The following is a 19622-nucleotide window of genomic DNA, read 5'->3' on the forward strand; positions in this document are numbered from 1 at the left end:
ATGCTGCCTGGTTAGAAGCAATTTAAGACTTTTGTGGCATGTAATGATCTATTTTCAGCCTCTGATTTCATAGACAGAAACTGCCTGTGGACTAAGCTGCCGATCTGTACTGAGCTGCTGTGAATGATCTCTTTTGAGGTCTTTCCACAACACCACTGGGAGAATCAGAGTGGGCAGATGGCCCTTTGACAGAGCCTGGCAAGACAACAGTAGCAAAATGGTGAACTTTGGGTAAGATCAGCAAGCCCTTGTAGCTTGGAACTTGAGTCCATGCAAAGGCTGTCTCCGAGGTCTTCCAGAGCCTAGACTGGTAGTTTTCAAACACATTTTTGAAAAATATTTATTTATTTATTTGAGAGAGAGAAAGAGAGCATGCGCAAGCAAGTGCGTACACACCAGCTTGGGGAGGGGCAGAGGGAGAGAGAGAGAGAGAGGCAGACTAAAATAATTGCTGAGCTGATGAAGGGCTAATGGCAAGATGCCAAGACCATGACCTGAGCCAAAATGAAGAGTCAGCCACTTAACCAATCGAACCACCCAGGTACCACTCAAATACATTTTTTAAAAACAACCAAACCCTTTTTTTCAAACATAAACATATGGGCAGTTAGTTACCACACACACACACACACACACACACACACCTTATAAGGAATCCCTTTTTATTTTATTTTTTATTTTTGTTAATTTTTATTTTTTTGGAATTGCTTTTAAAACATAAAAGTGAAGGTGTGCTGAGGCAGAAGTGGTGATTCAGTTTACTTTATTCCCATTCTCTATGCAATATTGAGACTCTGTAATAGTGACTTGTTTCAGGCCTTTGTACCTTCTGGAGCCTCTTTCGGGAATCCTGCATCCCTCCAGGCAAGTCCCACTCTCTTTTTAGCTGAAGTCCTACCCTTCCTTCAGGGCTCTGCTGAGATGTTATTTCTTTAGGGACATGTTCCTTGAGCCTCTCTCTACTTCAAAACCTAGCCCTTATTTTGTTTTCCTCTCATAGCATCTTTTGCTTTTCCTGTATTTGACTTCCCTAAAATTGTAGTAAAATAACTGTTTTTTTAATTTTTATTATTTATTTTTATTATTTATTATTTTTTAAAGATTTTATTTATTTATTCATTAGAGACACACACACACAGAGAGGCAGAGACACAGGCAGAGGGAGAACAGGCTCCAGGCAGGGAGCCCGACGTGGGACTTAATCCCGGGTCTCCAGAATCAGGCCCTGGATTGAAGGCGGCACTAAACCACTGAGCCACCTGGGCTGCCCCTGTTTGTTTTTTTAAAGCTCATCTTCCCCAAGCATTCAGAAAGGTCCAAGAGGGCCAAGACCCATGTCTCTATTGAGGAGGGTCAGGCACAAGGTCAGAGCTCACCTAGTATTTCTGAAGAAATGTCAATGCTCCTTAGTCTTACATGGATGTCCTGTCTCTCAGGTTGAACTAGACATTTCTAGTTAGACTAAACACTTTCTGATTGTCTCCTTGCTTACTGCCTGTGCTGGCATGAATCACGGTAAGTGCTGACCTGATGCTATTAGAAAAAGAAGGATGAAAAACAGAGACATCTGAGATAGCTGATTGGATCTAAAGCTGAACACTTCCTGGGAGGAAGATTTTTGGGCAGCAGGAAGCTGAGTCTAGGCCCCAGGCCAGGGTGTTGAGCAATGTTTGCATTGCTCTGAAAGCTGCTGCCAAGGAGCAAAAAACTGATGAGTGTGACCTGTGCATGCTGCTTACGTTCTGGGTGACTCAAGGTTTACTGTATTCTGGGGGAAAATCATGTAAATCAGAGGGGTAGGACAGCCATGTGGGTACTGGGCAGGCAGTTTGGTGAAAGGACATCTAGTGCCACAGTAGGACAGCCTCTCTTGCGAAGCACTCACTGCCCAGGCCTTTCAGCTAATGCCAAGTTAGAGACCCCAAGCAAGCCACTTAAGGCTCCTCATTGCTTCCTCAGGCTCCCCAGTCTTCTGTTAGAAGGTTCTTTCATAGTTGGTATGGTTTGTCTTTCTCCAGAAAGTCATTAAGCCAAATGTCCTGCCCTTTACCTTTCTTTTGCAATTAAAAAAATTAATTTCTAGTTATAAAAACACTACATGAATACATTTATCTTCAGAAACAGTAAAACTAGGAGTGTCTAGGTGGCTCAGTTGGTTAAGCGTCTGACTTGATTTCAGCTCAGGTCATGATCTTAGTTAGGAGGGTCATGAGATCGAGTCCCACCCTGGGCTGGGTACTGGGCATGGAGCCCGCTTAAAATTCTTTCCCTCTTCCTCTGCCTCTCAACATGTGTGCTCTCTTTCTCAAACAAAAAACAAAACAAAACAAAAAAACCAAAAAAACAAAAACAAAAAGCAGTAAAACTAAGCTAAACTCCCTTTATCCTCTTGACCCTTTATCCCATCTTCAGAGATAGCTTTTGGGGGAGGGGTATAACTTCTGATTAGAGTTTGGCATGTTGCCTTATAGTCTTTTAAATCTTTTAAAAATCTTTTACAAATATAATATGTGATTATCTTAGTTTGGGCTGCTATAACAGTATACCAGAGACTTGGTAGCCTATAAACAGTAGAAATTTCTTCCAGTTCTAGAGGCTGGGAAGTCCAAGAGCAAGGAACCAGTAGATTTGGTGAAGGCCTGTTTCCTGATTCAGAGACAGTTGTCTTCTTGCTGTCTGTAAGGACAGAGTGGAATGGGTAAGAAGGCTTCTGGGATCTCTTTTATAAAGGCACTCCTTACATTTATCAGGGCCCTGCCCTCATGACCTAATTACCTTTCAAAGGCCACACCTCAATATACCATCACATTGGGCATTAGGTTTCACATATGAATTTAGAATTTGTCTATAGCAGCGTTAATAAGAAATAATGATATTTAGGTCTGTATTTTAACATTTTATTTTGAAAATAATTTTAGATTTACAGAAGAGTTGCAAAGTGTTTTAACATTTTATTTTGAAGTAATTTTAGTTTTTTAAAAAAGATTTTATTTATTTCTTCATGAGAGAAACAGAGAAAGAGAGAGAGGCAGAGACACAGGCAGAGGGAGAAGCAGGCTCCATGCAGGGAGCCCGATGTGGGACTCAGTTCCGGGTCTCCAGGTTATGCCCTGGACTGAAGGCGGCGCTAAACCGCAGAGCCAACCGGGGTGCCCCAGGTCCAGTATTTTGTAGAATACTCCTTAATTTGGGTTTGTCTGATGATTTTTTTTTTTTTAAGATTTTATCTATTTATTCATAGACACAGAGAGAGAGAGAGAGAGAGAGAGAGAGAGAGAGAGAGGCAGAGACACAGGGAGAGGGAGAAGCAGGCTCCATGCAGGGAGCCCGACGTGGGACCCCATCCTGGGTCTCCAGGATCACACCCCAGGCTGCAGGCGGCGCCAAACCGCTGCACCACCAGGGCTGCCCTGTCTGATGATTTTTTTTTTTCTTTTTGTCTGATGATTTTTCAGGGTTAGACTTAACCCTTTTTCAGGGTTAAGCATTTTGAGAAAGATTTTTTTTTTTTTTTTCTATGATAGTCACAGAGAGAGAGAGAGGCAGAGACACAGGCAGAGGGAGAAGCAGGCTCCATGCACCGGGAGCCCGATGTGGGATTCGATCCCGGGTCTCCAGGATCGGGCCCTGGGCCAAAGGCAGGCGCCAAACCGCTGCGCCACCCAGGGATCCCTTGAGAAAGATTTTTAAAAAATATATCAATTATATATAATTTACATATTATATTTATACTACAACTTTTTACATTCAACTATATGATTTTTTTTTAAAGAGGGAGCAAGTAGGGGGAGAGGCAGAGGAAGAAGAGAGAATCTTTTAAAAATGTTTTTATTTAAATTCAATTAATTAATAAATAGTATATTATTGGTTTCAAAGGTAGAGATCAGTGACTCATCAGTCTTATATAACATTCAATGTTCATTACATCATGTGCTCTTGTTAATGAGAGAATCTTAAGCAGGCTTCACATCCAGCACCAAGGCTAAGGTAGGACTCAATCTTAGGACCCTATAATCATGACCTGAGCCTAAATCAAGAGTTAGATGCCTAATGGACTGAACCACCTAGGCACCCCTCAACTATATGATTTTGAGATAGATCTATATTAATGTATAGATTAAAGTCACTTCTTTTAAATTCTCTACAGAATTGCATTATGAGTATTGTGTATTTTATATAGCCATTCCCCTCTTGGTGGGCACTGACTCTAAAGTTTCTTTATTATCAATATCATAGTAATTATCATGTATACACTTCCATATGTACATGGAATTATGGTATATAACTAGAAGTGACATGCTAAGACATGGATTTTTTTTTAAGATTTATTTTATTATTTATTTATTTATTTATTCATGAGAGACAGAGAGAGAGAGAGAGAGGCAGAGACACAGGCAGAGGGGAGAAGCAGGCTCCATGCAGGGAGCCCAATGTGGGACTCGATCCTGGCACTCCAGGATCATGCTCTGAGCCCAAGGCAGACTCTTAACCGCTGAGCCACCCAGGCATCCCAAAACATGAATTTAATAGATGTCCTATTGCTCTCTAAAGTGGCTGTGCCAATTTATATTCTTTTGATATTATGAAGATTGAAAATTATTGTCAATCTCAGTTATATTTTTTTTTTAATTTTTATTTATTTATGATAGTCACACAGAGAGAAAGAGAGAGAGGCAGAGACATAGGCAGAGGGAGAAGCAGGCTCCATGCACCAGGAGCCCGATGTGGGATTTGATCCCGAGTCTCCAGGATCACACCCTGGGCCAAAGGCAGGCGCTAAACCACTGCGCTACCCAGGGATCCCTCAATCTCAGTTTTAATTTCTATTTCCCTGGTTACTACTGAGATTGCATTTTTTGTGTGCTTATTAGCAATTTTTATTTCCTTTTCTGTGAACTGCCAATTTATATTATTTGCCCATTTTTCTAGTAGATTTTGTTCTTATTTGTTAAGAGTCCTTTGTATGTTCCAGATACAAATCTTTGTTTTATATATTATAAATGTCTTCTTTGTCTGTTATTTCTTGTATATTTCCCAGTTTTTATTTAATTTTGATTTTTAAAAATATTTTATTTATTTATTCATGAGAGACACACAGAGAGGCAGAGACATAGGCAGAGGGAGAAGCAGGCTCCCTGGACGGAGCCTGATGTAGAACTCGATTTCAGGACCCTAGGATCATGACCTGAGCCAAAGGCAGACACTCAACCACAAGCCACCCAGGTGCCCGCATTTCCCAATTTTTTAAAAAAGATTTATTTATTTATTTTTATTTATGATAGACACAGAGAGAAAGAGGCAGAGACACAGGAGGAGGGAGAAGCAGGCTCCACCCCGGCAGCCCAACGTGGGACTCGATCCCAGGACCCCAGGATCGCGCCCTGGGCCAAAGGCAGGCGCCAAACCGCCGAGCCACCCAGGGATCCCCCATTTCCCAATTTTTAATGTTATTACATGTCTCTGATTTTTTTTTAAAGATTTATTCATGAAAGACACAGGGAGGGGGGTGCGAGCAGAGACACAGGCAGAGGGAGAAGCAGGCTCCATGCAGGGAGCCCAATGTGGGACTCGATTCTGGGTCTCCAGGATCAGGTCCTGGGCTGAAGGTGGTGCTAAACCGCTGAGCCACCCGGGCTGCCTGATTTTTTTTTTTTAAGAGGAAAAAATTTATATTTAGATTTATAGCCGGCTGGACTCAGTTTAGATGATCCCAAATTTGTTGGCAACATCCAAAGCATCATAGGAGCCAGTCGAACATATGCTTTCTTCTCTCCATCAGGCCTGATCAAGGTGTTGATCTCGGCCACATCAATGTCATAGGGCTTCTTCACAGCCTGTTTGATCTGGTGCTTATTGGCCTTGACATCCACAATGAACACAAGTGTGTTGTTGTCTTCTGTTTTCTTCATGGCTGACTCAGTAGTCAGGGGGAACTTGATGATGGCATAGTGATCAAGCTTGTTTCTCCTGGGGGCACTCTTTCGAGGACATTTGAGCTGCCTTCAGAGAAGCGTGGTCTTGGGTCGTCGGAATGTAGGTGACTTACGGAAATTTTTTTTGTGACTTTGCACACCTTTCAGCACCTCTTTCTTACCTTTCAAAGCCTTTGCTTTGGCTTCAGCTTTGGGAAGGGCAGGGGCTTCCTTCTTCGCCTTCGGCGCCATCTTCCACATATCTCTGATTTTTGAAAAAGTTTTTCTGACTTTTTGGAAACAAAGTTCTTGATTATAAAAGTAGTATAAACAATATTGAAAATCTGGAAAATTTATAGAGAGGTATAAAGAGGGAAAGAAACCTTGAATCTTATCACTGAGAAAAAAAGCACTACTAACATATTCAATTACATATTTCCTTTTAGTCTTTTGTGTGTGTGTACGTGCATTTTTTTTGCTCATTGAGATTATACATATATAAGAAAATATATATATGCATGTTATTTGCTTAGTGGCATGGTCTTTAGACACAAACCCTAAACTTTTTCCAAAAGGACTTGGTTGAAAGGTGGCATTAGACTAACTTTAAACTCCTATTCTTTTTCCTCACATACCCTGAAAAAGCTAGTAGGTGAGAGGCCCAAGCCTGTCCTCAGCAGACCTTAAATGAAGTTGGCTCAAAAGCCACAAAAGAAAAAAACAAACAAACCACAAAACACAAAAGAGATAGAAATCGCTCCAGCAGAACACTTATTTAAAAGTTTTGGAGGGGGGAATCCCAGGGTGGCGCAGCGGTTTGGCGCCTGCCTTTGGCCCAGGGCGTGATCCTGGAGACCCGGGATCGAATCCCACGTCGGGCTCCCGGTGCATGGAGCCTGCTTCTCCCTCTGCCTATGTCTCTGCCTCTCTCTCTCTCTCTCTCTGTGTGACTATCATAAAAAAAAAAAAAAAAAAAAGTCTTGGAAGGGGATGCCTGGGTGGCTCAGTGGTTGAGCATCTGCCTTTGGCTCAGGGCTTGATCCTGAGGGTCCTGGGCCTGGGATCGAGTTGTGCATCGGGCTCCTTGCAGGGGCCCTGCTTCTCCCTCTGCGTATGTCTCGGCCTCTCACTGTGCCTCTCATGAATAAATTAAATCTTAAAAAAAAAAAAAAAAGTCTTGGAGTTTTAGTTGAAGGCAAGTTCTATGAGTCAATAGTGTGGGTGCCATGAACTTTATTGCCTGAATGGAAGTCCTGCAAAGAGGAAGTTAGGGTACTGCTTTGCTCTTGATGGTACTACAAACATTTGGTTCTATTTTGGGTGATATACTCTAAAGGAGCCACATTCTAACCTACTAGGCACATGAAGACAATGAAGACAAAGACTTTCCCTTCTCCAGTAATGGGAGACACCGGTCTAGAATAACAGAGAACCTGGGGCAGAAATCTTCAAATATCTATAAAGTAGAAGGTCAAAGAGAAATTAGACCTGTTTGTTCTCTGAGGCTCCCAAGGGGTAGGACGTGGGCCAGAGAGTGGATGTTTCAGAAACACTTTCTAACTGGTCTAAGAGCTGCCAAAAGGGAGGAATGCCTTGCTCTGGAAATAGTGGGCTTTTGTCACTGGGGAGTCTAATGACTTGGTTATGGTAGGGGGTCGATATAACTAATATTTATGGAGTGCTGTGTGCAAGGCTGTGCCGGGGACTTTCCCTCTATTATTTCATCCTGTGACACCCCATGAGGTAGGTACTATTGTTATCTGTTCCTGTATTATGGATGAGGGAACTTGGTACAGTGAGGTCACGTAACTTGCCCAAGGTCACACAATTTTTTTTTTTTAAGATTTTATTTATTTATTCATGATAGTACACAGAGAGAGACAGAGAGGCAGAGACACAGGCAGAGGGAGAAGCAGGCTCCATGCACCGGGAGCCCGACGTGGGACTCGATTCCGGGTCCCCAGGATCGCGCCCTGGGCCAAAGGCAGGCGCCAAACCGCTGCGCCACCCAGGGATCCCAAGGTCACACAATTTTTAAGTGGTGGACCTGGAATTCCAACCCATTCTGACAAACTCCAAAGCTGAGATTCAAGCCTGTGTTATGGGGTATGGGGGTCTGGACTAGAGGGGCTCTGGGGTCCGTTTGACTAGAAGATTCAGTGTTTGGGGGAAAAAGGGTGCCCCATCCCCCTAAGGAAAAGCAGTCAGAGTGTAGGACTGGGCAAGGTAAGGTGGTCCAGGGCCTTGCTGAGGGGCTGGGAGCAAGGCCAAGGGATGGAGACGGAAAAGACGTGTAAGGGCCGTCAGCGTGCGTTATCCCGCGGCTCGGCCACAACTCCTGTGCTGTCGTGGGCCTCTCAAACCCACGCTAGGGCCTGAGGCACAAGCCCGCGTGGGGGCTCCGCTCCGGCAGCGCGGCTAGGGAGCGTCGCGGCGGCCGGGTTCTGCGGCGGAGCTGGGGAAGGAACAGCGCACCGGTCCCTGGCCGGGCGCGAGCTGGGGGCGGTGCCGGGGCGGCGGGGGCGGGGGCGGGGGCGGGGAAGGCGCGCGCCGAGGCGGCTGCGGCAGTTGCGCGCTGGGATTGCTGCCGTGCGGCGGGTCGGTGAGTGCGGCGGGACCCGCGGGAGGGCGGGAGGGGGCGGCCGAGCGAGCGAGCGCGCGACTCGGGCCGGGGGGCCGCCGCCTGCCCCGGGCCCTGCCCCGGCCCCGGCCCCGGCCCGCCCGGGCCGCTGCGCTCCTCGGGCCCTTCTCCATCGCGGCCTCTGCGCGGCCCCGCGCGGCCCCCCCGGCCCCCCGGCCCCCGCCTCGGAGCAGCCCGTGCCTCCGCGCCGCGGCGACGCCCCCAGCCCCACGTCACGCCCGCGCCATTGTTTCCCCGCCGCCCGCTCGCCGGGACCGCCTTCCCCGCGGAGCGCGGCCCTCCGTCGGTCTCTTTCGAGCCACGAGCGCCGTGTCCTGTTCCCTCGCTTTTCTCACGCGGGAGGCAGCCCCCCCCCCCCGCGCCCCCGCGGGCGCTTCTTTCCCCGGTTGCGCCCAGTTTTCCCGGCCGCCGCGGGCTTCCTTCCGCCTCTCGAGGGCCCCCGCCGCCTGCGCCTTCCGGGTGCGCCTCGAGGAGCTCGCGAGCCGCGGGGCTCGGAGGCGCCGTCCCAGCCGCAGGAAACGCCAGCTTGGTACCCGCATCCAGTTCGCTCCGTTGCAGCACTTCCTGGAAAGCGCCCGTCGAGTCGCAAGCCGCCGCAGCCGGGCTCGTTATTTCCTCGCGGCTCCCGAGTCGGGCCAGCTGTCCGGGCCAGCCCGGGGCTTTCCTTCCCGGGGACCCTTGAAGCTGCGGAGCGCTGAGGGCGCGATGCAGCTCGAGGCCCGAGCCCTGACGTGCAAGCATAGCGTTGGAGGGCTTGACGCTAGTAGGCCCCAGCCTTTAAAGGCAGCAGGTAGAGCTCGCCGTCATCGGTTTTCCGGTGCTGTCCAGGCGGTCCGTGGTGGGGCCGTCAGGTTTGAGGGATGCGTTGTGGAGCGCAGGGCTCCGCAGTGACTAGTCTCCTTTATAGGCTCGTGTGCGCGCGCACGCGTCTGCGTGTCCGGGTGCGGACGGCTTCTTAATTGAGCTGTACTTGTTTTGTAATGTCTGCACATTGTTAAATTTGCCTCTGAAGACAGCGGATGCAAATTATGCTAACTGTAACCTGAAAGGAAGAATGTTGAAACAGAACCGTTTACCATGGAAACTTAATGTGATTGAGGTCTTTTTTTGTTTGTTTGTTTGTTTGTTTGTTTTTTATATTTACCAGGACATTTTTCCTTCTTAATTTTACCTAAGTAGGCTTCATGCCCAAGGTTGGACTCCCAGCTCACATCCCTGAGATCAAGAGGTGCATGCTCTACCACTGAGCCAGCTAGGAGCCCCTACTGGGACACTTTTCAACAATGGTTGGAATTTATCCAGATGAAGATATCCAGGCCTGTAGAAGTTCAGTTCAGTAAAACACAGCTAGTTAGTAATTAAAATCAGAACTCCACATGGTGGGCTGATGCTAGCACACACAGACTTTATTTCTGAAATACATTTCGTTTGCATCATTAGCCAATACAATTTCAGCTCTTAAAGGTTTCTGCATTTATTCTCACTAACCTAGAATTTGGATTTTAGAATTTAATAATCAGTCTGTAAAATGAGAAGGCTGAAGGAGATGTACTGCAAGATTTCTTTCAGTTCTAAGATTTGATTCTATTGCATGAAAATGTACAATTAGCCACAAGTTTCCAAAAGTTTATAATTGTAGGAAGATTTATATATAGAGATAGTTACTTAGGGTATCTGCAGGTCTTTCTGTGCATCAGAAGTATCTTCCTAAAGAAAGCCAAATTACAGTGGAATGTTAAGAGGAGGGATGTTCATTCGTCTGTCTCTAGGCTGTTTTTGCTGTTTCATGGGAGAAAGAAAGCACTTAAAACATGTTTTTTAAAAAAATTTATTTATTCGTGAGAGACCCACAGAGAGAGAGAGAGAGAGAGGCAGAGACCAGGCAGAGGGTGAAGCAGGCTCCATGCAGGGAGCCCAACGTAGGACTCCATCCCAGGTCTCCAGGATCACACCCTAGGCCGAAGGCGGCGCTAAACCACTGAGCCACTGGGGCTGCCCTGTTTTATTTTTTTATTATTTTTAAAGATTTTTAAAATTTATTTATTCATGAGAGACACAGAGAAAGAGGCAGAGAGACAGGCAGAGGGAGAACCAGGCTCCATACAGGAAGCCCGATGTGGGACTCGATCCCAGGTCTCCAGGACCATGCCCTGGGCTGAAGATGACACTATACTGCTGAGCCACCTGGGCTGCCCTGTTTTTTTCAAATTTAATTTAATTTTATTATTTTTTAATTAAGATTTTATTTATTTATTCATGAGATACATAGAGAAAGAGGCAGAGACACAGGCAGAGGGAGAAGCAGGCTCCATGCAGGGAGCCCGACATGGGACTTGATCCCAGGTCTCCAGGATCACACCCTGGGCTGAAGGCGGCGCTAAACCACTGAGCTACCCAGGCAGCCCTGTTTTTTTGTTTTTTTGTCTTGTTTTGTTTTTTTGTTTTTGTTTTTTTAATTTTTATTTATTTATGATAGAGAGAGAGAGGCAGAGACACAGGCAGAGGGAGAAGCAGGCTCCATGCGCCGGGAGCCCGACGTGGGATTCGATCCCGGGTCTCCAGGATCACGCCCTGGGCCAAAGGCAGGCGCTAAACCGCTGCGCCACCCAGGGATCCCTTTTCTTTTTTTTTTTTAATACAGCTTTTTATCGCTTAGTTTTTAAAACAGAGATAAATATGATAAAAGCTTACCAATGAAATAGCAAAAGAACAAAAAACAAACCCCAACTTTATCATACTATTTACGATGATGTTCTTTTCCAATTTAAGCATAGTTTTTATGTAGCTTTAAAAAAAAAAAAAAAGATTTATTCGTGAGAGACGCGCACAGAGAGAGAGGCAAAGATACAGGCAGAAGGAGATGCAGGCTCCTCGCAGAAAGCCCAATGTGGGACTTGATCCTGGGATTCCAGGATCACACCCTGAGCTAAAGGCAGACGCTCAACCGCTGAGCCACCCAGGCATCCTTTTTTATGTAGTTTCAATTGCTATGTACATACTGGTGGGTTTTTTTTTTTTTAAGATTTGATTTATTCATTTGAGAAGAGCACACAAGCAGGGGGTTGGGGGAGAGGGAGAAGCAGACTCCCCACAGAGCAGGGAGCCTGATTTGGGGACTCCATCCCAGGACCCTGGGATCCTGACCTGAGCCGAAAGCAGATGCCCAACCGACTCAGCCACCCAGGCACCCCTGCTACATACATACTGTTTTTAATTTTCATTTACCCACATTTCTGGGATGTCCATATGTCTAAAGAATTCATCTATTTTTCATTTGTAGAGACTCTAACATGCTTTTAGACCCAGTAGTCAACAATACTTGGCATACGGGCTCTCAGTAAATTTTTGTTGAAGAAGTGTGGTATTATGAGCCACTTAGACAACATTTGTGAACACAAAACATTAAATGTCACAGGGCATATGTTAGGTGACATTTGGGCAATAAAGGCAGTCAATAAGGCATGAGATAGCATCACATTATGTTTGAGGACCTAGTTTTTGGAGTCTGGGTTTGAAACTTGTCTTGCAACTTACCATCCAGGGAACCTTGGAGAACTTAGCCTCGCTTAGTTTCTCTCACTATGAAAAAGGGGAAAATAGAACAAATTTCACAGGGTTGCGTGGATTGAATAGGATAATTTCATTGAGGCAATACTGGCATACATTAAGTTCTCTATAAATATTAGCTATTACTGCTTGTTTTTTTTTTTTTTTTTTTTTTGAAGACTTTATTCATGAGAGTTAGAGAGAGAGAGAGAGAGGCAGAGGCAGAGGGAGAAGCAGGCTCCATGCAGGAAGCCTGACGTGGGACTTGATCCCGGAACTCCAGGATCACACCCCAGGCTGCAGGTGGCGCTAAACCGCTGCGCCACTGGGGCTGCCAGAGAGAGAGAGAATCTTGAGTAGACTCCCTGCTGAGCATGATCCTGATGCGGGGCTTCATCTCCCCAGCCTGAGATCATTACCTGAGCTGAAACCAAGAGTCAGACGCTCAATGGACTGAGCCACTCAGGTGCCCCTAAAAGTTCTTTGCTTTAGGGAAGTTGATTGCAAATTGTTGTGGATTACTAAGCTTCTGTCATTTGACACGTAAATCTTACATGACCTTTTATTATTTGAAATTTGATTGAATTCTATGATTGGTTACCAGAGTTTGCAGTGGCAGTTCGTTTGTTATTTCTTTCTTTCTTTTTCTTTTTTTTTTTTTTAACATTTATTTATTTATTCATGAGAGAGAGAGAGAGAGAGAGAGAGAGAGAGGCAGAGACACAGGCAGAGGGAGAAGCAAGCTTCTCGCAGGGAGCCCAATGCAGGACTCGATTCCGGAACCCGGGATCACTGTCTGAGCCAAAGGCAGATGCTCAACCACTAAGCCACCCAGGTATCCCTTGTTATTTCTTTCTTAAATGGAAAACAACTTTAGCAACAAGTTAATAAAAGGCAAAAAAAATAGCAGAATTACCAGCAGAGAAGCAAAACTGACCCCTTTGAGGTGGAATACAGAATCAGAAGGATTAAATTGAATTGGAGAATGTTGAATTACTTGTTTCTACCGTGTGTGTATGCATGTGTGTGTGTTTGTGTGTGTTTTAAGTAGGCTCCAGCCTAGCTTGGAGCCCAGTGCAGGGCTTGAACTCACAACCCTGATATCAAAACCTGAGCTGAGATTAAGAGTTGGATACTTAGGGATGCCTGGGTGGCTCAGTGGTTGAGTGTCTGTCTTCAGCTCAGGATGTGATCCCAGGATCTGGGATCTAGTCCCCCTGCAGGGAGCCTGCTTCTCAACCTCTTCTACGTCTCTGCCTCTCTCTCTGTGTCTCTCATGAATAAATAAATAAAATCTTAAAAAAGAATTGGACACTTAACCGACTGAACCACCCAGGAGCCCTTCTTTTGTGTGTATCTTTATTGGGAAACATTGTCAAGAGTGTGAGATAGAAAAGCCTGCTATGTCAGGGTCTGCTTGGAAAGAGAAGACTGAAATCTGGTGCCTGAAATTTAATGGATAAAACAAAAGAATAGGGATCCCTGGGTGGCTCAGCTGTTTAGCGCCTGCCTTTGACACAGGGTGTGATCCTGGAGACCCGGGTTTGAGTTCCACATCGGGCTCCCTGCATGGAGCCTGCTTCTCCCTCTGCCTGGGTCTCTGCCTCTGTCTCTCTCTGTCTCTCTCATGAATAAATAAATAAAATCTTTAAAAAAAAAAAGAATATATATGTTTTGTTGGGAATTAGTATATTTCCACTTCAGACATTCAGTAGATTATATGTTTTGAAAGCTTCTTGGTTCAGTGTAATGGGGTTTCTTTAATGTTAAAATTTATTTTAAAATATGAAATATTTTTATATTTCATATATCTTCAGGGATCCCTGGGTGCTCAGTGGTTTAGTGCCTGCCTTTGGCCCAGGGCATGATCCTGGAGTCCTGGGATCGAGTCCCACATCGGGCTCCCTGAATGGAGCCTGCTTTTCCTCTGCCTGTGTCTCTGCCTCTCTCTCTCTCTCTCTCTCTCTCTCTCTCTCTTTCTGTGTGTCTTTCAGGAATGAATAAATAAATGAAATCTTAAAAAAAATATCTTCAGATACACAGAAAATCATGTAATGATCACCTTATAGACCATCATATTTACTTTATATATTTTTCTATATTTTTAAATTTTTATTTTATTTGTTTTTAAAGATTTTATTTATTCATGAGAGACACAGAGAGAGAGGCAGAGACACAGGCAGAGACACAGGCAGAGGGAGAAGTAGGCTCCATGCAGGGAGCCTGATGTGGGACTTGATCCCAGGACCCCAGGATCATGCTCTGAGCCAAAGGCAGATGCTCAGCCACTGAGCCACCCAGGTGCCCCTCCCTCCCTTTTTAAAGATTTTATTTATTTATTCATGACAGACACACACAGAGAGAGGCAGAGACTCAGGTAGAAGGAGTAACAGGCTCCATGCAGGGAGCCCAATGTGGGACTCAATCCCAGAACTCCAGGATCACACACTGAGCCGAAGGCAGACACTCAACCGCTGAGCCACCCAGGCATCCCTTTTTTTCTATTTTCTAATTGTGTGGTCTCTTTTTTCAATATATGTTTTTCGGAGGGATAAAATTACAGATACAGCCGAGGCCTATGTGAATCCTTACTGATCCTGTTTCCCTTTCTTGCCCTCTTACAGAGGTAAACACGGTCATGAATTCAATAAGTATCATTCCCTTCCCATTTTTTTTTACTTTTACTAATATGTATATATCCATAAAAGTATGTAAATTCTTGCTTAATATATTATACATATGATTTTGCAGTGGTTTCTTTTTTGTTAAACATTTTTTTAAACGATTATTAATTGAGAGGAGCAAGAGAGCAGGAGCAGGTGTGGGAGGGTTCGAGAGGGGGAGGCATACTTCCCACTGAGCAGGGAGCCTTGGGGCTAGATCCCAGGACCCTGAGATCGTGACTTAAGTTAAAGGCAGATGCTTAACTGAGCCACTCAGGTGCCCAAAAATGAACTTTACAGTTCACTCATAAATTGGGCACTCATAAACTGCATTTAGTTGCTGTATCTCTTTAATTACTTTTAATTCACAGCAGGTCCATCTTTTTGTTTGTTTTTATAATACTGATGTATTTGAAGAGTGCAGGCCAGTTGTTTTATAGAATAAAACTACAATAAAAGTTATATGAATGTACTTTTTCAAAGTATCTTCTTGTTCCGTCCTCACCCTTTTTGTGATGACATGAGCTGATAAAAATGTCTATGTAATGAGATGAAGTGAAATAAATGGCATAGGTATTGTCACATAACCTTAAGCTACTATCGACCTTCTGACTATATGGCAGAAGGAGGATCATCTGCTTCTTGGAACTGCAGTTGACCATGGGTAACTGAAACCATGGAAAGGGCAACCGTGGATAAGGGGGACTACTGTTGTACATTGTGCAGAGGCTGCAAGTGTTAAACATTGTGTGCTCTAGCATTATAAATAATAATTTATTAAGTACTACATGTCAGCCATTGTTCTTAGCACCTTGCACTTATTAATGTATTGAATCCTTGCCCCGCGTTGGACCATTTTGGTGTGGAAGAAACTGGAGTGTGGAATTTGTTCAGTCATAGAGCTAATTAGTGTTGGGCCAGGTTTTGAGTCCAGACAGTGTGGCTCTAGAATCTTCATCACAAGTATAATTCTATGACCTTGGTCAAATTATTTAACTCCAATACACTGTTTTCGTCTTTGTATAACAAAGATAATTGCAGCTAACTCATATGGTTGTGAGAAGTCAGATAAAATATGTACAGTGCTTAAAATATGAAAAAAGTGAACACTTAGTGTTAGCTGTTATTAGCTGTTAGTGTTATTAAGGCATTGAACTTACATATATCCCTGGATTTTTACCAAAGAAGCAGACTAATCCATAAATGTGAATTTATAAACCAAAAAGTGGAAATACTGTGCTGATTATTTCTGAATTTCTGATTTTTATTATTTTTTGGTATTTTGTAAGGTGAAAGATAATAGGTAAAACAAAGTTGAATGGTGAGCCAGAAACTTAGTAAAAGAATTAGTTCATTTTGAAATCAAACAGATTTTTTGTACCTCCTTTATGAAAGAATATTCAAGAATCATTACTGAAAGTATGACGCATTATATATTGGCTGAATGTAAAAACTGTTACGCTTAGTTACCTTTACGCTTTTGAAAGACCATAGTTAATTATAGCAATATTTTGAAGAAATACATGACATACTGCATATCCTCAAAATGTTTTCTTTAGGGGTGCCTGAGTGGTGGCTTAAAGTGTCTGCCTTCACCTCAGGTCACCATCCTAGGGTGGGCTCCCTGCTCAGCATGGAACCTGCTTCTCCCTCTTCTGTTCCCCCTCCTTTTGCTCACTCCTTGTCAAATAAATATATAAAATCTTTAAAAAAATGTTTTCTTTACATGCTTGTTCTTTGTGTCAATAACCATGCTATTGTTGAAGGTCTGGTATTACTCAAAACATTCAGAGGCAACCTTCATATGCTGATGTAGAAAAATATATATAGTATTCTGTGTGATGTGGCTGAGGTAACAATTTTAGGAGTAGCAGCAGTAGAATATTGAGAACATAACAAAATTCAGGTCTCTGTATGTTTAGGAACCGTAGGAACATATGGATTAAATTTGTATTTTCCAGTTAGTTTCAGACTAGAGTTGGAGCATATTATTGCTTGAAGAAAAACAAATTGTCAAGGCAACAGGTACTGCATTTCTCACTTGACAAGATCTCTTCTCAGTTTTGTTATTTTCCATCAGAGAACAAGGAACCTTTTGTTCCAAGGCCTGATGTCGAAATGTTAGCAAAATATTACGGTAATGATGCCAAGAATCTTTTGCGTTTCTGAACCAAAAGTAAGATTTCACAAAGACTCATTTAGAGCATTAGAAGGAACTTGTGCAATATTCTTGCATTTTCAGGCTTACGCAAGAATTGCTTCTAAAAAGCAAAGACCTCCAAGTCTAGAGGTTTAGGAGTTCCATTTGTTTCTGCCTATATATATCATATATATCAAATCTGTTGAACTGGGTTTATAGCAGCAAACAAAACAAATCTCACCCTTATGGAGCTTACATTTTAGAAAAAAGGTCTGACTGTCAAAATACATCAAGTCTGAAAGTGTTAATGTGCAAAAAGAGAAAAAGGAGGGTAAGAAGATAGCAAGTTGGGATCCCTGGGTGGCGCAGCGGTTTGGCGCCTGCCTTTGGCCCAGGGCGCGATCCTGGAGACCCGGGATCGAATCCCACGTCGGGCTTCCGGTGCATGGAGCCTGCTTCTCCCTCTGCCTGTGTCTCTGCCTCTCTCTCTCTCTCTCTCTCTCTCTCTCTGTGCCTATCATAAATAAATAAAATTAAAAAAAAAAAAAGAAGATAGCAAGTAATATGTGTAGGCAGGTAAGTGTAAGTTTATTAGTTGGAATTTGTTAGCTGTATCACTTGTGCGAAGTATGAATGCTGGCCTTTTACAGGAATGTATAGTACAACTGAGGGCAAATGATAGAACTGTGAATGAAATTAATGGAATGAAAAATGAACAAAAAACTGTCATGAACTATTCAAAAGGCAGAGGTAGGAAACATTTAACAGTTCACATACAACAGTTTTAAGGAGTCTTTTTGGGGAAAATTGACTACTTCATCTTAAAATTTTTTTTATCTTAAAATATTTTATGTGATTATTTTCTTCCATGAATTTTATGATTAGAGGGAATAAAAGTTACAAAAATAGTTCCAAAGCTAAAGTTTGTTTCAAAGTGCTGTTCTTGGAATTAGAGGTGACACTATTGTCAGGAAGGAAGAATTTTCTCTGCCCTTCCAAGTCCTACCTGGACTAAGAAACAAATTGACATGAGACAGTTTAACAAGAGAAGATAAAATTTAATAGCATACATAGGGGGAATCCACACAGCAATGGAAATTCAGAGACAGGCAACATGATGCTTGTGTGAGCTGAGGAGAGAGTTAGGGGCCTGAGGATACAAAGGGTAGAAATAGACCATTAGAGGGAAGGTGAGAGGTAATGGTTGGAAAACAAAGATTGCCTCATGTAGGTAAGTGTCTTAGGTAAGGGATTTCCGTTAATAGCTTTCTTCTTGGTATAAACAGGCACTTGAGGGGAGAGGTAAAGAGCTTTTCCTGAATCTGCTATGTTGTAAATACTTTTTAACTCAAAATAATGTTAATGCCAAAGTGGCCCCGTCTAGGGGTAGCTGCCTTTAGCCCCTTTGCTGTTAACTATAAATACAGTGATTTAGATTTTCAGTAGTGTTGTTAGACTAATTAATCTAAACTTGGATTTGACTTCCCTCCCTTGTTTTCTAGAGAGTGTATTTGTAAGTTTGTGGTCATGTTACAGAGGTGACGCTAAGCCATACACAATGTTTAAAATAACTGACCACTGTACTTTCTTACTTTACTTGCTGGTTGGTCAAGGAATAGGGTTGTCAAGGACTGCGTATAAAATGTGCCTACTTACCAAACAGATGCCCACAGTGGAGACTTATCAAGGGTTGCAGTAGAGAAGAAGCCTCTGCTTTACTGTCAGCACCAGTTGGTAGAGGTGACTATACAGATGTGCATTTTCCTTTTGGTAGAAATGGTACACACCACTAATTGGTAAGGCTTATTGTCTACTTAGTATTGTCAGTATTCTTCTGGTTCAACATGTCTATAGTTCATATATAACCTGTATTAGCTATATAGATTGTACATTTAAAGCTGTTAACCGAGTTGTCAGAAAAGTGAAAACAAGGTCACATGAGAAATATTTTGTCTTTTGTATCATAACAAAGGAAATACTTTTATGTTTTTTAAAAATTGAGAGAGAGCATGCTCTCAAGAGGGGGAGGGGCAGTGGGAGATGGAGAAGCAGACCCCACTGAGCAGGGAGCCCGATGTAGGGCTCCATCCCAGGACCCCAGGATCACGACCTGAGCCAAAGGCAGATGCTCAACAACTGAGCCACCCAGGTGCCCCTATAATAAAGTAATTTTATACTTTACACAAGTGTGTGCACACACGTTCACAAATATAGTGTGCCTACTTGGTATAGTACCAGGCCATACAGATGGAGGATGTAGCTTTAACTCTTCTTTTTCTGTAAACTAGTTTATTTTTTTATTTTTATTTTTTAAAGATTTTATTTATTTATTCATAGAGACACACAGAGAGAGAGAGAGAGAGAGAGAGAGAGAGAGAGAGGCAGAGACACAGGCAGAGGGAGAAGCAGGCTCCATGCAGGGAGCCCAACATGGGACTGGATCCCGGGTCCCCAGGATCACACCCCAGGCTACAGGCGGTGCGAAACCGCTGCGCCACTGGGGCTGCCCCCTAAATCAGTTTAATATGTGTAATGAACAACTAAAGTTGTATTTATGAAGATTAAAATAAATTCAGACTGGTGAGAAAATTTGAAGACACCATTCAAAATTATCCTTTTCATTCACGTTTCAGAGCAGTGTTCAGTGTCCTTAGAATGGTTAATTATAAAACTTAGAAATGTCAAGTTTGCTTTTTTTAAAAAATATTTTATTTATTTAT

At 43.5% G+C, this 19622-nt stretch overlaps 1 protein-coding gene across 6 annotated transcripts in view; it reads left to right on the forward strand.

Moving 5' to 3' along the window:
* The window catches only part of NT5C2 (5'-nucleotidase, cytosolic II), a 146561-nt gene that overhangs the window by 43333 nt on the left and 83606 nt on the right, over nucleotides 1-19622 (forward strand). For 2 of the 6 annotated variants that reach the window (XM_077877797.1, XM_077877802.1), the window contains exon 1: nucleotides 8432-8514. The exons of 1 other annotated variant lie outside the window; for it this stretch is intronic. The gene's annotated coding sequence lies outside the window, so the exon portion shown is untranslated. Of the gene's footprint in view, nucleotides 1-8431; nucleotides 8515-8860; nucleotides 9344-19622 lie in introns of those variants that run through there. 3 more of the 6 variants (XM_077877798.1, XM_077877799.1, XM_077877800.1) reach the window with 3 other exon arrangements.

The sequence above is a fragment of the Canis aureus genome, chromosome 29 (assembly GCF_053574225.1).
Source record: "Canis aureus isolate CA01 chromosome 29, VMU_Caureus_v.1.0, whole genome shotgun sequence".
NCBI lineage: Eukaryota > Metazoa > Chordata > Mammalia > Carnivora > Canidae > Canis > Canis aureus.